The sequence below is a fragment of the Podarcis pityusensis genome (genome assembly GCF_964106645.2).
Source record: "Podarcis pityusensis genome assembly, chromosome: 4".
Taxonomy (NCBI): Eukaryota; Metazoa; Chordata; class Lepidosauria; order Squamata; family Lacertidae; genus Podarcis; species Podarcis pityusensis.
The window spans coordinates 91,276,292-91,294,298 of record NC_138027.1 but is presented as its reverse complement, the minus strand read 5'-3'; the positions used below and the strand labels follow the sequence as shown (position 1 = coordinate 91,294,298).

General features: G+C 42.3%; 1 long non-coding RNA gene across 1 annotated transcript; it reads left to right on the top strand.

Annotated features, from left to right (window-relative positions):
- The first annotated feature begins 3,912 nt into the window (after positions 1-3,912).
- LOC308475871 lies at positions 3,913-17,729 on the top strand. Its single transcript, XR_013985456.1, has 2 exons — positions 3,913-4,524; positions 17,183-17,729. It is a non-coding gene; the product is annotated as an uncharacterized lncRNA (long non-coding RNA).
- The last annotated feature ends 278 nt before the right edge of the window (positions 17,730-18,007 follow it).

Below are 18,007 nucleotides of genomic sequence, written 5' to 3'. Positions count from 1 at the left end.
TCGCAAAAAAAAAGGTTTTAAGTGCTTAGGCTCACAAAGTTAAGTAAATAAACCAGAAAATAACACTGTATCTTGGAACTGTATCTTATTTTTCTTTCTTTTAATAATTTCCGGGGGGGGGGGGTGACAAGAAATTTTCCACACCGGGTACCACCTGTCCTTGCCACACCACTGGCTTCTTATGCATATTACTCCTTTAATACATAACAATAATATGTTCATTGGATATAGGCAGTGCTTTTTTGGGGGGGGGGGTGTACTTAAGGGTACACAATACCAGCACCTCTCCTCCACACACACAAAAAAGGTTAAAAGTGTGGCACTTATTGTAACAACTTCAAGGTGAGTACTGCCACCTTTTTTGTGTGTGTGTAACAGAAAAGCACTGAATATAGGGATTTATTTTCAATCCTCATTGCAGGGGGAAAAAGAAGAGAAAAGAAAAGAAAGTAAAAAAGAACTTGCAATCAATACACGCACAAACACACATCTGATAAAATTCTATTGTTGGATCAATGGCTGCACAAACGGTGGGAATTTCTCATTATTGAGAAAGTGCCACATCAATTGATTGAAACAATGGACCTTGCTAATCCTAAAGACTTCCTTCTAACATGGAAGCATTTTCTAGCCTGCAGATGCAAATACGTTCTTCAGCTTCACAGCCCTTGTTACTTGGGAGGTATTTTGAGTGCTACAAAGGCACACATTTCCTAAAGCAGAGTTCCCCAAACTTTGGTCTGTGAGCTTTACTCAGGTGGCCTGCGGCATACCCACATTAAATATTCATATCGACTTCTAATTGTATTCTTACTGCCCTTTTTATTTCTTATATTGTATTTTTTAAAATTACAATTTGTGTTTTATGGAATGTAAATTGTAACCCGAGAAAATGCAATGAGAGAAATAAAAGAAGCAATTAAAGCACAATTAAAAACCATTCCACTCCTAGCACAGCACATGACGATTGATGCAACAGGCGGGGGAATTATAGGGTCCTCTAAGGCCATCAGCAATTTTCAGGTTGTCCATGGGAACCACTGTCCTAAGAGGGGACAGGGAGTAGGTCTTTTCTCCCACTCAGATTTTTCAGAATGCTTATGAGGCATTCTCCTTAGTGGCTGATTGCAATAAGAGAGAGAGGGGAAGGAGTGTTTTCCTAGTTATGGTTATCCAATGAATAGAGTTCTGTCTGCATTGTTCTTCAGAAGAAGAAGAAGAAGAAGAGTTTGGATTTGATATCCCACTTTATCACTACCTGAAGGAGTCTCAAAGCGGCTAACATTCTCCTTTCTCTTCCTCCCCTACAACAAACACTCTGTGAGGTGAGTGGGGCTGAGAGGCTTCAAAGAAGTGTGACTGGCCCAAGGTCACCCAGCAGCTGCATGTGGAGGAGCAGAGACGCGAACCCGGTTCCCCAGATTACAAGACTACTGCTCTTAACCACTACACCACACTGGCTCTCGTGATCTGCATGACCATCTCGTGTGTTTAATGTGATAGTAGCTCAGATCTAAATGCATATGTGTAAAATGGGTGGAGAACCTAGCCCTTGAGTCATCCTGGGCCACACACCCTCCCAAGCCACAAGCACCAGCCCTCTTTTACAGTCTTGTTGATAGTGTTTTCTTTTGTCCTAATTGGAATTCATTTTCCATTATCAGAGGCATAGAGATGAACACAAAGCAAGCCTACTCAATAAAAGGTAAAAGTCCCCATCTTTGCCTATGACCCTGCCTACCACTGATATGTGGGCCCCTAGAAGGCTATCCTGAATAGAGTGTGGCCCCCCAGGCTGTAAGATGTGCCCCAGCTTGGTGCAAAAGAAGAAAAGTCTTTTCCTTTTCCTTTCTTCTTCCCTGCTTTTTAGCATAATATAACTAATCCACTTTATTCTCTACCAGTCTCCAAAATCCACATTAGTAGCCTCATTTCCATTGATCAAATAAGTGCAAATTCCTGTTTGGAATTCATCTAATGTGGCTGAATCCATTTAAGGCTTCTTTAATAGTGTTAAATAGATTTAGCAATTTGGATACGATCAGTGCTTTCTCCTAAATTACAGATTTCCCTCCCTTCTCACATTGTCCCAGATTTTCCTTTAATTCACATCCAGAGTGTTCTTTCCAATAATGCAGCATATGATTACTCTTTAATTAAAGTAAAATGAAAAATCCACTGTGAAGAAAATGGCCGGGACAAAATCTCACGTCTTTGTTCTGTACTATTTTTTTACAGTGAAGGAAATCAGCATTGCTTTGAAATGGGGGGAGGGGGGGGACAGCCTACATTTTGCATTTATCACATGGGGACAACTCAGACATATCTATATTACCTGGCCTCTGAAATGTATGTACCTGGTCACAACTGTTTTTCTTCCTCATCACAAGATACATTTCTACACCACTGTCACCCACTGCATGTAGGTTTTTGCCAGTGGACAGCAAAAGAGGTTTAAAGAAGCTCTCGAGGCAAATCTTTGAAAATGACAACTGGGAAACATTGGCCTGCAAGCGCTCCAGTTGGAGAATAGCCTCTACCAAAGGTGTCATGGACTTCGAAGAAGCACAAACTCAGGATGAAAGGGAGAATTGAGCTAAGAGGAAGGCACATTTGAAAAATCCTCACCGTGATCATCTCCTGCTCGGAAACCTATGTCCCCACTGTGGAAGGATGTGTGGATCCAGAATTGGCCTTCACAGTCACTTACGGACTCACTGTTAAAACCGTGTTTATGGAAAACAATCTTACTAGGCTACGAGTGATCGAGAAAAAAGAAAGAAGGAAGGAAGGAAGGAAGGAAGGAAGGAAGGAAGGAAGGAAGGAAGGAAGGAAGGAAAGAAAGAAAGAAAAAGAAAGAAAGAAAGAAAGAAAGAAAGAAAGAAAGAAAGAAAGATGTCTGCAGATGCTCCATGTAACCTGGAAGAATATATGTCACTATATGTTTTAGTATTGTGGCAGCCAGATTAGCAATATCTAAACATTGGATAACCTTTTTATTAAATGTTCAAATTTTAAAAATTATTTTAAGCAACGCTCAGAACAAATCTCTCATATCCATTGACTTTCCCTCCACCCCTCCATGGTGCTCTTTTCTTACTATATAAACCTGCTCTATTTCTTATATTTTACCCATTATATACATTGATTCTAACTTATTAAATGTTGCTATGCTTCAAATCCTACATACGTTTTGACATAACCATGATTCCCCCCCCCCAAAAAAAAAAATATCTAAACCTTGGAGGACTTCATCTGGGGACCTGATTCTTGAATGAACCTCTCAGATTTGGTCTTTGATGCAGAAGTTGGCATATAAAGTAGATGCAAGAAGAAAGAACTGCACAATAGATACATTTTGTTATGTTTGCCCATACTTCATTTCTTCTTGCTCTAGTTATCTCCTGCTTGGACTACTGCAATGTGCTCTACATTGGGCTACCTTTGAAGGTGACCAGGAAACTACAACTAATCCAGAATGCGGCAGCTAGACTGGTGACTGGGAGCGGCCGCCGAGACCATATAACACCGGTCCTGAAAGACCTACATTGGCTCCCAGTACGTTTCCGAGCACAATTCAAAGAGTTGGTGTTGACCTTTGAAGCCCTAAACGGCCTCGGCCCAGTATACCTGAAGGAACGTCTCCACACCCATCGTTCAGCCCTGACACTGAGGTCCAGCGCTGAGGGCCTTCTGGTGGTTCCCTCACTGCAATAAACAAAGCTACAGGGAACCAGACAGAGGGCCTTCTTGGTAGTGGCACCCACCCTGTGGAATGCCCTCCAATCAGATGTCAAAGAGACAAACAACTACCTGACATTTAGAAGAATCTGAAGGCAGCCCGGTTTAGGGAAGTTTTTAATGTGTGACATTTTAATGTATTTTTAATCTTTGTTGGAAGCTGCCCAGAGTGGCTGGGGAGGCCCAGCCAGATGGGCCAGCTACAAATAATAAATTATTATTATTATTATTAGTGATTATATGTGTGTGTATCAGTGACTAACAAAACATGCATTTAAAATTCCTATTGCAAATTGCTTCAGCATCTGCCGTCATCAGTTGCTCTGATAACAATGATGTCATTTCAAAGGTGGCAGTTATAGATCTTTGAGGACAGAATGCTCAGGAGACCTTCATTCTCTGAAGCTAAGCAATCCTGCTGCTCTCCCCTGTGTTGAAGCCATGCAGTGTTAATGTGTCTGGCATGTACATCTAAAGGTTCTCCCTTTCTGCTAACATTTTTGGATCTGTTGGCAGCTCCAGAGCAATTACTGCCGGGCTGCGGTTCTGAGAATTCAAATGTTTACCACCAGGCATATATTAGCCATATGCATGCTCCTAATAGTTAAATCTGTTTTTTTATTTTTAAGAGAGCTATTGTATGTCAGAAGAAAGCATGTTAAACCTACACCGGAAACCCATGGATGTAAAAATCCTGCACTCTCTCTGCACAACTGGGAGTACCGCTCCATATGACCATTTCCATTCACTTCAATAGAGGGACCGCTCTCCTGCAGGTTTTTGGTGAGTATTAGTTGACTGCTATGTGAATGCTTTACAGTGATGGGTGTCCACAGGAGGGGGCAATGGTTAAATGCTTGAGCCAACGCCGTACTTGCCTCATGAGGTTGTTATGAGGAGGATTAAGCAAAAGACCCAATTCCAGAGAATACAGGCATTGTTTTCCAAATGCAACAATGATATACAGCAACTAGGAACCCATGCTAACGATTTTCCAATCATGCTTTAGCTAAACATTCCTGAGGGGCTGTTCTGTTGTTCTCATTTATTTGTTTTACCCCATAATTGCCTTCCATCTTTGTCTGCTTAAGACAACGAGGAATAAAAAGGCACTCATAATTGAATTCAAGGAAGAAATGATACCATGCGGATTGATGCCAACCTTCCCCTGAGATAATAACATGGTGAACACAAGAATACAGCTGAACGATCATGTATTTTATTATGAGAAGCATCATTCAAAGCAACTGGGAAATTAGTAAGAATCACCACATTTCAGTATACTAACATGGTGGTGCAGTTCTATGAGTTATGCATAATAGTAATTTTGTGAAGAACATTGCAGAATTACAAAGCCTTTAAGGAGTAACAGATAACTTAAATGTGTCTAAGTAAAGGAGAATGATATTGGCTTCACTTTAAGGAGAAAGTGAAGCTCTTTATGGATATGATTAGTTGTTCTTGTGGTGCTGGAGGAGACTCTTGAGAGTCCAGTGGTCTGCAAGAAGATCAAACCTATCCATTCTTAAGGAAATCAGCCCTGAGTGCTCACTGGAAGGACAGATCATGAAGCTGAGACTCCAGTACTTTGGCCACCTCATGAGAAGAGAAGACTCCCTGGAAAAGACCCTGATGTTGAGAAAAATGGAGGGCCTAAGGAGAAGGGGACGACAGAGGATGAGATGGTTGGATAGTGTTTTCGAAGCTACCAGCATGAGTTTGACCAAACTGTGGGAGGCTGTGGAAGACAGGAGTGCCTGGCGTGCTCTGGTCCATGGGGTCACGAAGAGTTGGACATGACTAAATGACTAAGCAACAACAAAGTTGTTCTTGAACAAGGCATAGATTGAAGCATTTGTGTCTCACGGTACTGCATCAGTTATTACTGTTTAAGAGAAATGTTCAGCTGCACTTTAGTCCATCTTCACATGAAGAAGAAGAAGAAGAAGAAGAAGAAGAAGAAGAAGAAGAAGAAGAAGAAGAAGAAGAAGAATTCAAGTTATTTGGACAAATTGTAAACATTTCACAGAGATCTGAAAGTGTCTGTGTGAGAGCCTCAGCTGATTTGTAGGCTTGCCTGTATTAGGTCCTAATTTCCAGCAATTTTAGTTAAAGAATCTTGAATAGCAAGGTTGAAAAATGCATTTACTTGTGTTTCTGCTGCCAGTCAGACTTGAGAGTACAGTGGTACCTCAGGTTACATACGCTTCAGGTTACACACTCCACTAACCCAGAAATAGTGCTTCAGGTTAAGAACTTTGCTTCAGGATGAGAACAGAAATCGTGCTCTGGCGGCGCAGCAGCAGCAGGAGGCCCCATTAGCTAAAGTGGTGCTTCAGGTTAAGAATAGTTTCAGGTTAAGTACGGACCTCCGGAACGAATTAAGTACTTAACTCAAGGTACCACTGTACTGAGGTGGATGGACCAATGTTGTGACTTGGTTTCAAGTAGATTCAGATGTTCATGAACCTCTGTGTAGGCTATATCACTGCAGATGGGAGCTCATGGCACTGAATGCTCTACCCTTCAAAAAAAAAAAAACTACGTCCTGCTCAGCTGGCCACAGGGACACTGCAAGGAGTTGACAAACTGAGTTTTATCATTCCCCTGCAGAACTCACTTCACCATTGACCCCATTCAATAAATGCCATGTTTGCCTTTTCATGCTTCCTTGAGGGCTCAAAGATAGAAATCCCCTGCTTTGTTACTCATCTCAGCTGACTCCATGATGGGAAATAGTGGACAGTGAGTTTTTCAGGATGGTAGTCTGGGCGAAGGGTCTGCATATTGCTCATGGTGCATGGATGAAATAAATGGGAAACCCCAAACAACTCAGTGACACCTCAGTACCTCAACAGTTTCTGCTGATATACTGTGTCAAACAAAGGGAGAAACTTGTTAGGTTGATGAATGAGCAAACACTGGACCTAGGACCATCTGTCTACTTTGTACTTTACCACTAGGGAATAGTCCTACAGTAGGCCTCTTTAGTTTGGATATGGCTATATTGCTATTCTCTTTGGAGGTTGAAACACAGGATGAAGTAGAAGGTAGTGTTCCACAGGCCAAGCACCCAAGACGCAACAGACAATTCATTAGTCTACCTCCCATCTGCTGCTGTGGCTGTGGGTTTAGGGAGTGACTTTGCATAGTGAGAATTTAGGGCTTTTGACCTGCTGCTCACATTTCTGTTTGGCATCCTTGGCAAAAACACCCACTGACTTCCATCGCAGCTATAAGGCAGCTTGTGGTGCTGGCCTATGAGCTTTTTATTGTGATATATGCCATCCTTAATCATCAAGCTGACATCTTGTTCCTCCACACAGGGGGCACTAAACAGAGCAGAGTTTAGTAGGAGCTTTGGATCCATAGCAGAATCTGAACCATGATTTTGGAAACTCCATAAGATCTCCACACTTTCTTCTTACCCAATGGACGTGAAGCTTGATGTATGCTGTTCTTGTAATGGTAGTCCTTTGTACTCTGTCTGGAGTGTTAGCTATTTGCATGCTGTCTGTGTTTCTGCTGCTAGGGGACATGAGCTCCTACCTGCAGAAGTCCCTGAGGTCTGTGGTTTGTCCATTGCTGTTTGCCCTCCTACCCATTCCACCGTGGTCGCCTGCACTGGAAAAGAGGCACCTTCTTGTACTGTACATTGTATATACATGGAGGTTCAGGACACAATAACAATGCTATGCATTGATTGGCGTCTCCCATACATGTCCAATATAGAAGGCATCACCAACTGGTGTTGGTGTGTCTGTCAGGGTTGCTGTTAGCCCCTTGTTTCTGTAACTGTTGTGGTGCTTCTGACTTCGATCATGATTCCATTATGCCAGGATTCCATTCAGAGCCATGGTTCCTGACGTAGACTGTTGTTTATCTGTTGTTTAAAATAAATTGTAACTTAGAAATAACAACAGTAGTCACTTACAAACAACCCAGTTCTCACAAAATATCCAACGGTTTGGGAAAGCATATAATAAAGATTGTCTCCAAAACTTCAGCTAAACTATTTCAAGTAATTAATCACTGGTACTTATTTTTCATTATGTACTCAAAGTTTGATATACCTTTAAACAAGTTTTTTTTATAGACTGCTAGCTTCCCTACTGTTGCAATTTCCCACATCTTCAGGAGCTATTCATCTTTGGCCAGTGAGCTATTTGCTGAGTGTTTTGAAAAAACAAGTCTAGCAATCAGATTACATATTACTTCCTGATTACTTTTTGATGCACATATAAACTAATATGTCGAGACTACTTTCTACACTTTTGAGATATCAAAGCTGTGAAGGTTGAACATTACTGAATAATCCAAGTGCCCAATTCAGAATGCCAAAGATTTTTCAAAATATAGCAACTGTAATTCCAATTTCTTTGGAGCTGTAACAACACCGAGGCTATGTTTTGTAGCATCTTTTGATCAAATCCCACTGGGACTTACTTTTGTGTAGACACATACAGGATTGTGCTGTGATTCTCTTTTCAACAGTGGCAGCAATGAAGCCTGTGCAAAACAGTAAAATGATAAACATGGATCAGGGCCTATCTCCACCATTGTTGTTCCTCACCGAAACCATTGAAAATCATTCCCACTCATTGATGTCCCTTCTACCCATTCATACAGATCTTAGTTGGGCTTTAGCTGTGCACATCCATGATTTGTAGTACGCTGCTGGGATCACATTCTGGGTCTACCTCTCCTGTCTTGGAAAGGACTTTACCATCGCCCCTTGGACCTTTCTTGCTACCATGGAAAACGAGACCCCACAACATACCACCTCTCTCTCCAAATGCTTCTCTGAGAGCCTTTCACTTGTCTTGTTATTCCCTGCAGCTGGTTTCCCTACTTCACACCACTTCTGATACACATACCTGCCACTTTCCACAAAACAGCTGGGGCTTTGGCGATGAGGACTGCTGTTTAAAGTCTTTCATTACATGTAAAATCTTGCCAGTATCAAATTGGCAGCACAAAGCTCTTTGGAGATGGCAATTTGACAGGGTTTCTATAATTCCTGGGGACCTCCCTGCTCAAGCTAGAGACCCGCTGGATCTTGCTCATCCTGGTGCGTCTTGCCATAAATTGCTCCCTAAGCATACTTAGGAATTGTGCTGCCTGTCTATTGCTGATGCATGAACCTGCCTCCACATTTTGTGCTGTAATCTTCTTCGGAAAGAAAGAAAGAAAGAAAGAAAGAAAGAAAGAAAGAAAGAAAGAAAGAAAGAAAGAAGGAAGGAAGGAAGGAAGGAAGGAAGAGTCTGGGTAGCTGGGGGTATAACCCCCTTTCTGTACCCTATTTTCAGTTACCTATATGAAAGTGCTGTCTGCAGCACCCCTCTAATCATTTCATAAGTTCATGAGTGAACCAGTCTCTAGTTTTGGGGTGGCAATATTTTTTCCCCCTCTTTCCACTATAAAAAAGGAACTGCACTTAAGCTTTGTGGTCCAGTTCATATATGGGAGAGGCAAATCTTCCTTGCCATTACTCAGGACCACATATGGCAAATATGGCTACACATCACATTTCCTATTCTAACCAGGTAAAGGTAAAGGGACCCCTGACCGTTAAGTCCAGTTGCGGATGACTCTGGGGTTGTGGCACTCATCTCGCTTTACTGGCCAAGGGAGCCGGTGTTTGTCTGCAGACAGCTTCCGGGTCATGTGGCCAGCATGACATAACCTGCTTCTGGCGGACCAGAGCAGCACACGGAAACGCCGTTTACCTTCCCACCGGAGTGGTACCTATTTATCTACTTGCACTTTGATGTGCTTTCGAACTGTTAGGTTGGCAGGAGCTGGGACCCAACAACGGGAGCTTGCCCCGTTGCAGGGATTTGAACCACTGACCTTCTGATTGGCAAGCCCTAGGCTCAGTGGTTTAGACCACAGCACCACCCACCAGAGGGTGGCCAATTTCCCCGGCTATGTTACAGTGTCAAGTATATTTCACAACACTAATAGCAATAAGTATGCTTCTACTATGTTTCCCCCCAGTATCCATGCAGTGTTGAAGGCTGATTATTTAGCGACCATTATCACCGTGCATCATTTCTATGGCAAACAACATTAATCAAAGGAGAGACAGAAGAGGACAACTCCCATAGAGAGACACAGTTGGGCGTCAAAGCTCTCAGTGCTAAAGATGTGTGGTGTCCATAGCTTAGAGAGAGCATCTCATATCTTTAATTATTGATTAATAAAACTCGATTAACGAAAATAAGTCTAGGTAAAAAGAAGGTATGCCAGAAATATAACTATCTGCATTGGGGGGGGGGGTCTTTTTTAATTGGAAATGGCTGAGAATGTAAAACAAAAGGCTTAGCAGAAAGAAAGGTATTTGAAATCTATGACAAATGTTGTTTTACAATCAAGACAGGATTGAGAATTGATCCATGGTTTCAACAAATCACATTCCTTTCACAACCCAGCAGTCTTCAATGTGCATACAGAGCAGGCTTTAACAACCTGTGCTTTGGACTACAACTCCCATAAACTCTAGCAGTAGAATGAAAAGGTAAAGGTAAAGGACCCCTGGACGGTTAAGTCCAGTCAAAGGTGACTATGGGGTTGCAGCGCTCATCTTGCTTTCAGGCCAAGGAAGCTGGCGTTTGTCCACAGACAGCTTTTCGGGTCCTGTGGCCAGCATGACTAAACTGCTTCTGGCACAATGGAACAATGTGACGGAAACCAGAGTGCACAGAAATGTGGTTTACCTTCCCGCCACAGCGCTACCTATTTAACTACTTGCACTGGCATGCCTTCGAACTGCTAGGTAGGCAGGAGCTGGGACAGAGCAACATGAGCTCACCCCATCATGGAGATTTGAACTGCTGACCTTCTGAAGGCAAGCCCAAGAGGCTCAGTGGTTTAGACCACAGCGCCACCCGCATCCTAGCCCCAGCAGTATTGCAGGTTTGTGAAGGGAAGGCTGACCTAAGAGACAGTATGTTTGAATATACCTCTCCCACAAAAGCTCCCTGGGTGGGTAAGCTTAGCACATCCAGAGCAAGGCTTCTCATTGACTTGAGCTATATAAGAATGATTAATGCTAAGATGCTATGTGTGCATCTTACGTAGTGATACTCCTGCCCTTCTGCTTCAGTGAAAACATGTGGTCTGCATCCAGTACATAGACTTTTCAGAGGAATTTTTTAAAGCATCCATCAGTTTTGAAAACCAAGAAAATAAAGGTAAGGGGAGGGCTTTGTGGCAATATATAGTCTCTGCCTAAGCTTCAGCTTATTTGGGTCAGAGAGCTTTGGTGTGTTTTGTCAAACAAGCTCAGATATGACACAGCTCCCTTGTTCCCAAAGCTTTGAAGCATCCCTGGGTTTACCCATAGCTCTCTGAAGCCTTAGAAGATCACCCATTGGGGGCTTTTGCATGGCTCAGTCTGAGCTGTGATTAATGTCCAAGACTTGTTCAAGAAACATGGAATTTTCTGAGGGGCAGTTAATAAAGCAGTGTGTTAAGGTTGCCAGCACTATAAGCTGGGACAGATCTTTTCATTATTACTTTGGGAGAGGGTTAAACTTTTTCTTTCGGAGTTTTCTGAGAAAGCTCATGAATACCAAGCCAGAAATAAATTAAATGGGCGTGAGGGAGAGATGCAGTACTATGAGGATTCTACAAGGCGACCTTCTCCAATGGGGGCTCAGATATTTGTATTGTGGAATAAGGGACAACTGTGACTTACAAGTAATTGAATACTGCTCAAAGTTACACAGGTTTCTATAGAAGCTTTGGGTTTCATAAAGCAGAAAAATTAAGTGCCAACTGGGATGGGGAGGGGAATTCAGTTTGCATTCTAATGGAAACCTTTGCATTCTGAAACAATATGCAAACTGAAACCCAGCTTTCCTTCCAAAATTCACACTTCTGCAATTCTTCCAAAAATGTGTACAAAATGTATGTCTCAACAGAAAGTATGCATAAAAATGCATATATCTTTGAAACCAACACATAGCTTTTTATTGGGGAAGTTGCTTGAAAAAGGTAAATATTAAGCAAAATTACATACCAAAGTGTACTTAGAATGCTGGCAAATTTTCATGAGCGTTTCCTAAAAAATAATAATTAATAAGTGATACATAAATATTGCAAACTGAACCAAGGCTGAAAAACTGAGGAAAAACCACATCTGCTTGATTCCTCCATCCTTGTTTCCAGCACTGCTGAACTGGTCCCTACAACTGCACTAAGCTTTAAAGGAGCAATCCTATGCACACTGGCATAAAGCAAGCCAGGATAAATTAAACCTGTGTAAAATTGCACCAGATCTAAATCCCACTCAACAGTGGGGCTGCTGCTGGTCTATCTAAGCCTGGCAGAGAGAAAAGCAGCCTTTAAAATAGTGTTTTAACCTGGGTTGCCAAGCTGAACAGGTTCAGAATCCTGCCTCTGGTCCTGCCATGCTTCCAGAATGCCCCCTTTGTGGGGAGTTACACTGGGCTTGGTGAGACCAAGGAGCTATCACTGCCGCTTTTTTTTTTGTGCCCTAAAAAAAGCTCAACATCTTTGGCCTGCGCGCTGGGCAGATCTTTGCACCCCACCGGCGCATATGCTAAAGATAGCCCTGGCTGCCCATCCCAATGGATCTTGCTCCCTTAAGTCTCATTCTTGACTTTTCCATCCTCACAGTATAGGAAAGAGTGTGCTTCCTTCCACTATGCAGAGAACATGTAATGGGAAATCGGGTCCTCCCTTAAAGAGGGCACATATTACGGTGAGACCTGGAAACCGACACCCTGTGTTGTGGGTGGGTACGATTGGTCAGCCACAACACCCGATTGGTAGGTCCCTCGTAGCTGGGTGCAATCTGGCCAATGGGACACAGTCAAAACGGTTTGAGGGACCTATTTATACTCATGCATGTGACCCAGAGCTTCCTCTTTTGGCTCATGCATTGGAACACCCGCCCACCTCTCCCTACTTTTAGGGCTTTGCGCTTGACCTTGCTATGCCGTCGTGTGTCATCTGTCGTTGGGACAGGGGCACGGCAGGAATTTTCCCCACTTGGCTGATTGGCTGTTGCCATTTGGGTTTCACCTGCCGCGTAGCAAATCTTCACAACTCGTAAGGTTGTGGATAGGCTCTGGTTCAGATGATAGGGATGGGAGAACGCTCTCGCTATCCCTATGTGAAGGGTATTCCGTTAAAGGAATCCAGGTTTGGTCAACCCCTGTGAGGGGGTTGTGCCCATGCCTGGGTCCTGGGAACATTTGGGTGGTGGAGATAGCCTGTTCCCGGCTTTCCGCTTATCCGGGTGTTCACCCTTGGCTGACCTATGCTGGTGCCCTGGGTCAGCGCTACCTGCATGGCAGGGAGCTAGTCGAACCAGAGCCTATGCAACCATTCACTTTCTGTAATCAATAAAGTTGTGGCCTAAATGCTGCCAAAAACCAAAACCAAAATTTGAGTCAAGTGTGAATTTATTTAGGGGGGAGGTTTCTGGGTCTGAACACGCAAAAGCCTTTCATTGTTGGCAGGTCAGGCAGAGGGAGAGAATCTTGTAAACCAGATCCCTGCATGACTGATCCTGATTTTACTAGGACATCACTGATATCCCAGCAGCTGTCCTGGCTTTTTACGTCAATCTGTGATGTCCTGCTTCCTCCGCAGGGTCCCCACCAAGGCCTGGAGGCCTGCCACAGTCACTGACGTGCTTCAGGAAGCTGGGCCTCACTTCCAGAAGTGCACTTTCTCTTCTCTCCCAATCTGAGCACTCAGCAGAGGCCTTTCGGAGATGGTGGGACTTCTGGTGGAGGCAGTGGGTAGGGGGATGAGTTGCAAGGTTGCACAGGGTAGTGGTGGCGGTGGCAGACCTGAGCGGGGGGGGGGGGCAGCTGCAAGGATTTTGGTTAGAATAAGTTGGAGGGTGTGGCGATCACACAGGGTCCCCAGACGTTTAATGGTCCCTGTGCCACCACTGTGCTCGCTTCCCCACTGCCACCAACCAGTTACTCTCTGGTAAAACACTGAGTCCAGTCAGCTGTCAAAAGTGAACCAAAAAAACCCCAAGTTTGTTTTAAAAACATTAACAAGTTTATGGTTTCTCAGATAATAGTTCTGTCAGTATCTTAACTTTAGTTTCTTTACTGGCCTATACCTTCCTAATCCCTTCCGACTGATTATCTCAACTGTTTGACTGACTCCTCTTAACAAATTCTCTCACTCTCTCACACCAGACTAGCACAACCAACAGACTGTCTTCTCAACAACTCTAACTAACTAAAAAAACCTCTGTGCTTAAACCTTATACCCAGTTAACTCTGCCCCCTGGGTTCCCATTCGTTAGTCATTTTACAATTGGTTAACCCTTTCCCTATGAACCCAGTATGATGTCACACACATAGGAGGGCAAACTCCACAGAGGGTTTGCCCTTGATGGCAAAAGTATGAAGCTGAAAAGCAAAAGGAAAGAAAAAAGGCACCAGTTAAATGGAGAAAAGGAGTGAGATGGAATCTGAAGGGTGTGCTTTTTCAGTAAGCCTGGGGCAGAGGGACTGCATTTTGCTATGGTCAGTAAAACTTTGTGCACATTTGAGAATTAATATCCCCCCTTTCCCTCTTTAAATGTATGAAGGAGGTTGCAAGACTCTGAAATTCAACAACTCTTGTTATATATAGCAATAGCAGCAGAAAATATGATTAATAGGCGGCCTGATTTCTGAGCAGTAGAAGAAAGGTAGAGTGTGATTGTAATGAAGAAAAAATGATACACGTCACACAACCCAACTTCCTAAAATGCTTCCAAACTCCAAACCATTCCGGATGCTCAAATTCAGAACACAGAGGGGAATTTCTCTGGTCAGGCATGTTTAAACAGTGAATCAGACAGCCAAGGGTTTATTGATCTGGCATGGATTTTACCAAAAGGGGTCAAACCTGAAATACTGTAGGTTAAATATTGTGGGGGTTGTTTCTCTTTTGTGAAAACATATTTGGCTTCAGGCAAACATGGTAGCTCTACACTTTGTGTTTGAAAACACAGTTTGTGTGACACTAATAAAGGGAGGCTATGACTCAGACACCTTATTTATGCTACAACATGCTAGAAATATAATTCAAAGAGTCTCCTCACCTGGCAATAGCTATATATGTGCACTGAAGAATTTTGTGGTATTGTCTGAAAGAACATGTTATATATCAAATAAAGCGAAGACCCTGATACTTTAGAATTTTCTCCTCTCCCCACCCCACCCCCAAGCAGGCAGTGGGTAACATTTCAATTGTGCCTCTACTTACCTTTACCCTGTATGGGATGACAGTGACTTCTTTATCATAGAATTGTAGATTTGGAATTAATATAAAATTGCGTAGTTGGAAGGGACCACCAGGGTCATCTAGTCCAACTCCCTGCAACGCAGGAATCTTTTGCCCCAGGTGGGGCTCAAATCCACACTCAAAATAGTCAGTCTTGGCTTTTTATTTGCATTGAATGTTATTTAAGCTAAAGCTTTCGATTTATTGCCATCTGTCTTTGAAAGCTAATCCTACACTTTCAAATGTTATCAAAAAGGATCTCTGCTGTTTTGTTTTTTTAAAAAAGACTGGAGTTCTGATTTTTTAATTTCATATTTTTTTGCTCACTTTGACTCATCTCTTTGAACATAAAATTGCAAGGGTGAAGTAATCTAACAATTTTATGTGCATTTTAAACAAGTTGGTGGGGAGTATCACAGTACTTTTGGAATATAGAATGTGAAACTTCTTTTTTTAAAAGTACTGTGGTAAACATTTTATTTCAGTGGTTTTATTTTGAATTGTGTTTTAAGATGCTCTAAGTATTTCACATGTATTGGTTCTGTGTTAGCTTTGCATCAGGTTGCAAAGATAGGGCATTTTTAGCTGTACATTTCCCCCATCCTTCTTATTCTCATAGATCATAATGATCTTGCAACAGTTCAAAGAGATACTTAGCATGCATTGCTGTTTACCCATATTTCTCAGATGTTTCAGAAATGGGAGACCTGGAATGGAATCAGCTGTTATGAAGGATCTGAAAATCAAATCCATGTGGCACAGATCTAAAATGCAGAGCAGATCACTATGGATGTCTGTGTTGCTAGTGTCTTCAAATCCTGAATGGAATTTGGATCTCATGTACTTTGCATTATCTTAACTTACGATGGGCTTGTTTTACAGCAGCTTCTTGTGTATACAATTTAACAGGAATGTTAAAATCGCCTTACTTTTAGAATACATGACAACTTTAATCAGAGCAGCTAAAGGCATACAACTGCAACACACACACACACATTCTTATTACAAAATCTAAACTGTCAGTACAATAAATGTAGATATATTTTGGATGGACAAAACAGTAGTCAAAAGCGAACTTTTAAAATTGCTTAAACTCAACCAGTGATGTCACCCCCCCCCCCCCAGGGATGACACCCGGGGCAGACCACACACACTGCACCCCCCCTTCCTATGCCAGTGAACTCAGCTATTCTTCATAACTTCCCTGAAATCTGGTTAGATCATACCTCTCATTCCAAATTCCATCGGTTGCAAGATCACAATCAATACATAATTAGAATGAATTGTGTTTGTTTTTAGTGCCTTGGGTGGCACTATTATTGCCACTGTTATTTTATTCACCACTTAATACCAAAATAGGATTCCATTTTGGTAACAGCACATCCGAGGCATCCCTTGCTACCCCCATCAAGGAGCTGTATCTGCACACACACCCAAAATATATATATATCAATTTACAGCAATAGCCACATTAGAAATTACCACCTTTTACATGCCTCAAATACTTGAAGCATCCAGAGTGAAGGCAAGGCAAGGAGGAAGGGTGAACAAATTTGCATGCCTTTGTGCCACAGTGTGAGAAGGATGAGAAGCTTCTCCTGTGTTTGATCTCTCCATAACAGCAGCATTGTGTCACCACAGACATATGCATCAGACGCTCCATAGTCTGATTTTTGCACCCAACTGGGCATGCACCCTTGCCGGGGGCAAGATTCACCAACCCCTAGGGACGCCTCTGCACCACATGCTTCTAGATCTTCCTGTTTATCATTATTATTGGTTTTCCATCTGACAAGGCTTATCGCTGGCTATTCCATTGGTGATAGGTTTTTGGGGGGTGTTTTTTTAAGCCCTTTATTAGAAAAGTTGCCATTGTATATAATTGACCTCCAATAGTAGCAAGGGTCAGTTCATTAGGGGAAACTGGTCGCAAGTCTTCTATGAACATTCTGTTCTCATACTGCCCATTAGCAGTTGCTAATGTATATTAATGATTGAATGTGCATTAATGAGCCATTGATTTTTTTTTTAAAAAAAGAATTAAACAGCGCTCTTAAATTATATCAAGGGAAATGGTCTGTTAGTATGATGCAAATTAATGCTTACTACTTCCCCCCAAAGAGAGAAAAGAAAGTGAAACATTAAGACCAGGCTGTTTGGTATCTTTCAGAGCCCTACCCTGGCAAGAGGCACAGAGAGAAAGAAAGAAAGAAAGAAAGAAGGAAAGAAAGAAAGAAAGAAAGAGACATCAAAAGTGCAATGTCACCATCTCAATGTGCTATCAGACTGAGCAGAAGCTAACTGCAGCTTTGATCATATTGCCGCCTCAGCCTTAAACTTAGTGCAGAATAAGGGAGAAGGGGATGATGCTGTCAGAAATTCCTTTTAATCTTTGAAAGAAGAAAGGAAAGAAACTGTAACTGCAGCAGTAGTAAATCAAAGTTAGACTCCCAGATAAGAACTGTTAGCTGATAGATTCAGAATTATTAAGTGAATTGTAAGATAGGATGGGGTGTTGTACATTTTCTTCATGTATGTCAAACCGGCAGTGTAATGTTCTTAACATTAATATATTTTTAAACCATGCAATAAGGTTCAGTGGGGCATTCCGTGGTAATTGAGCATAGGATAGCAGCCTTAATTATCTGTCTTTGTTTCTTGGTTCCTGTATGATAATAAATAAAACAAATGAATGTGATCCAAAAAGTTTAGTGGCACTCAGAATCACCCCTGAGCATTATTTCCTAAGAAATAAGTTTAACTGATTTTAATGGAATTTACTTCCAAGTTAGCACACAGAGGATCCCGGTGTAACGCTGCGGCCTTCAGGTAGCTTAACCCAGTTGATTTCTATTGACTTTAACTGAACTCAGAACTATTTAGCATGGACGTTTCCAGTGGTTTGTTTGTTTTTTTGTCAGGCACAATAACCTCGTAATAAGGAAATGTAATCATCATGGTTCATTCTGCCTGTCTTAGACTTTCAAAAAGGAGA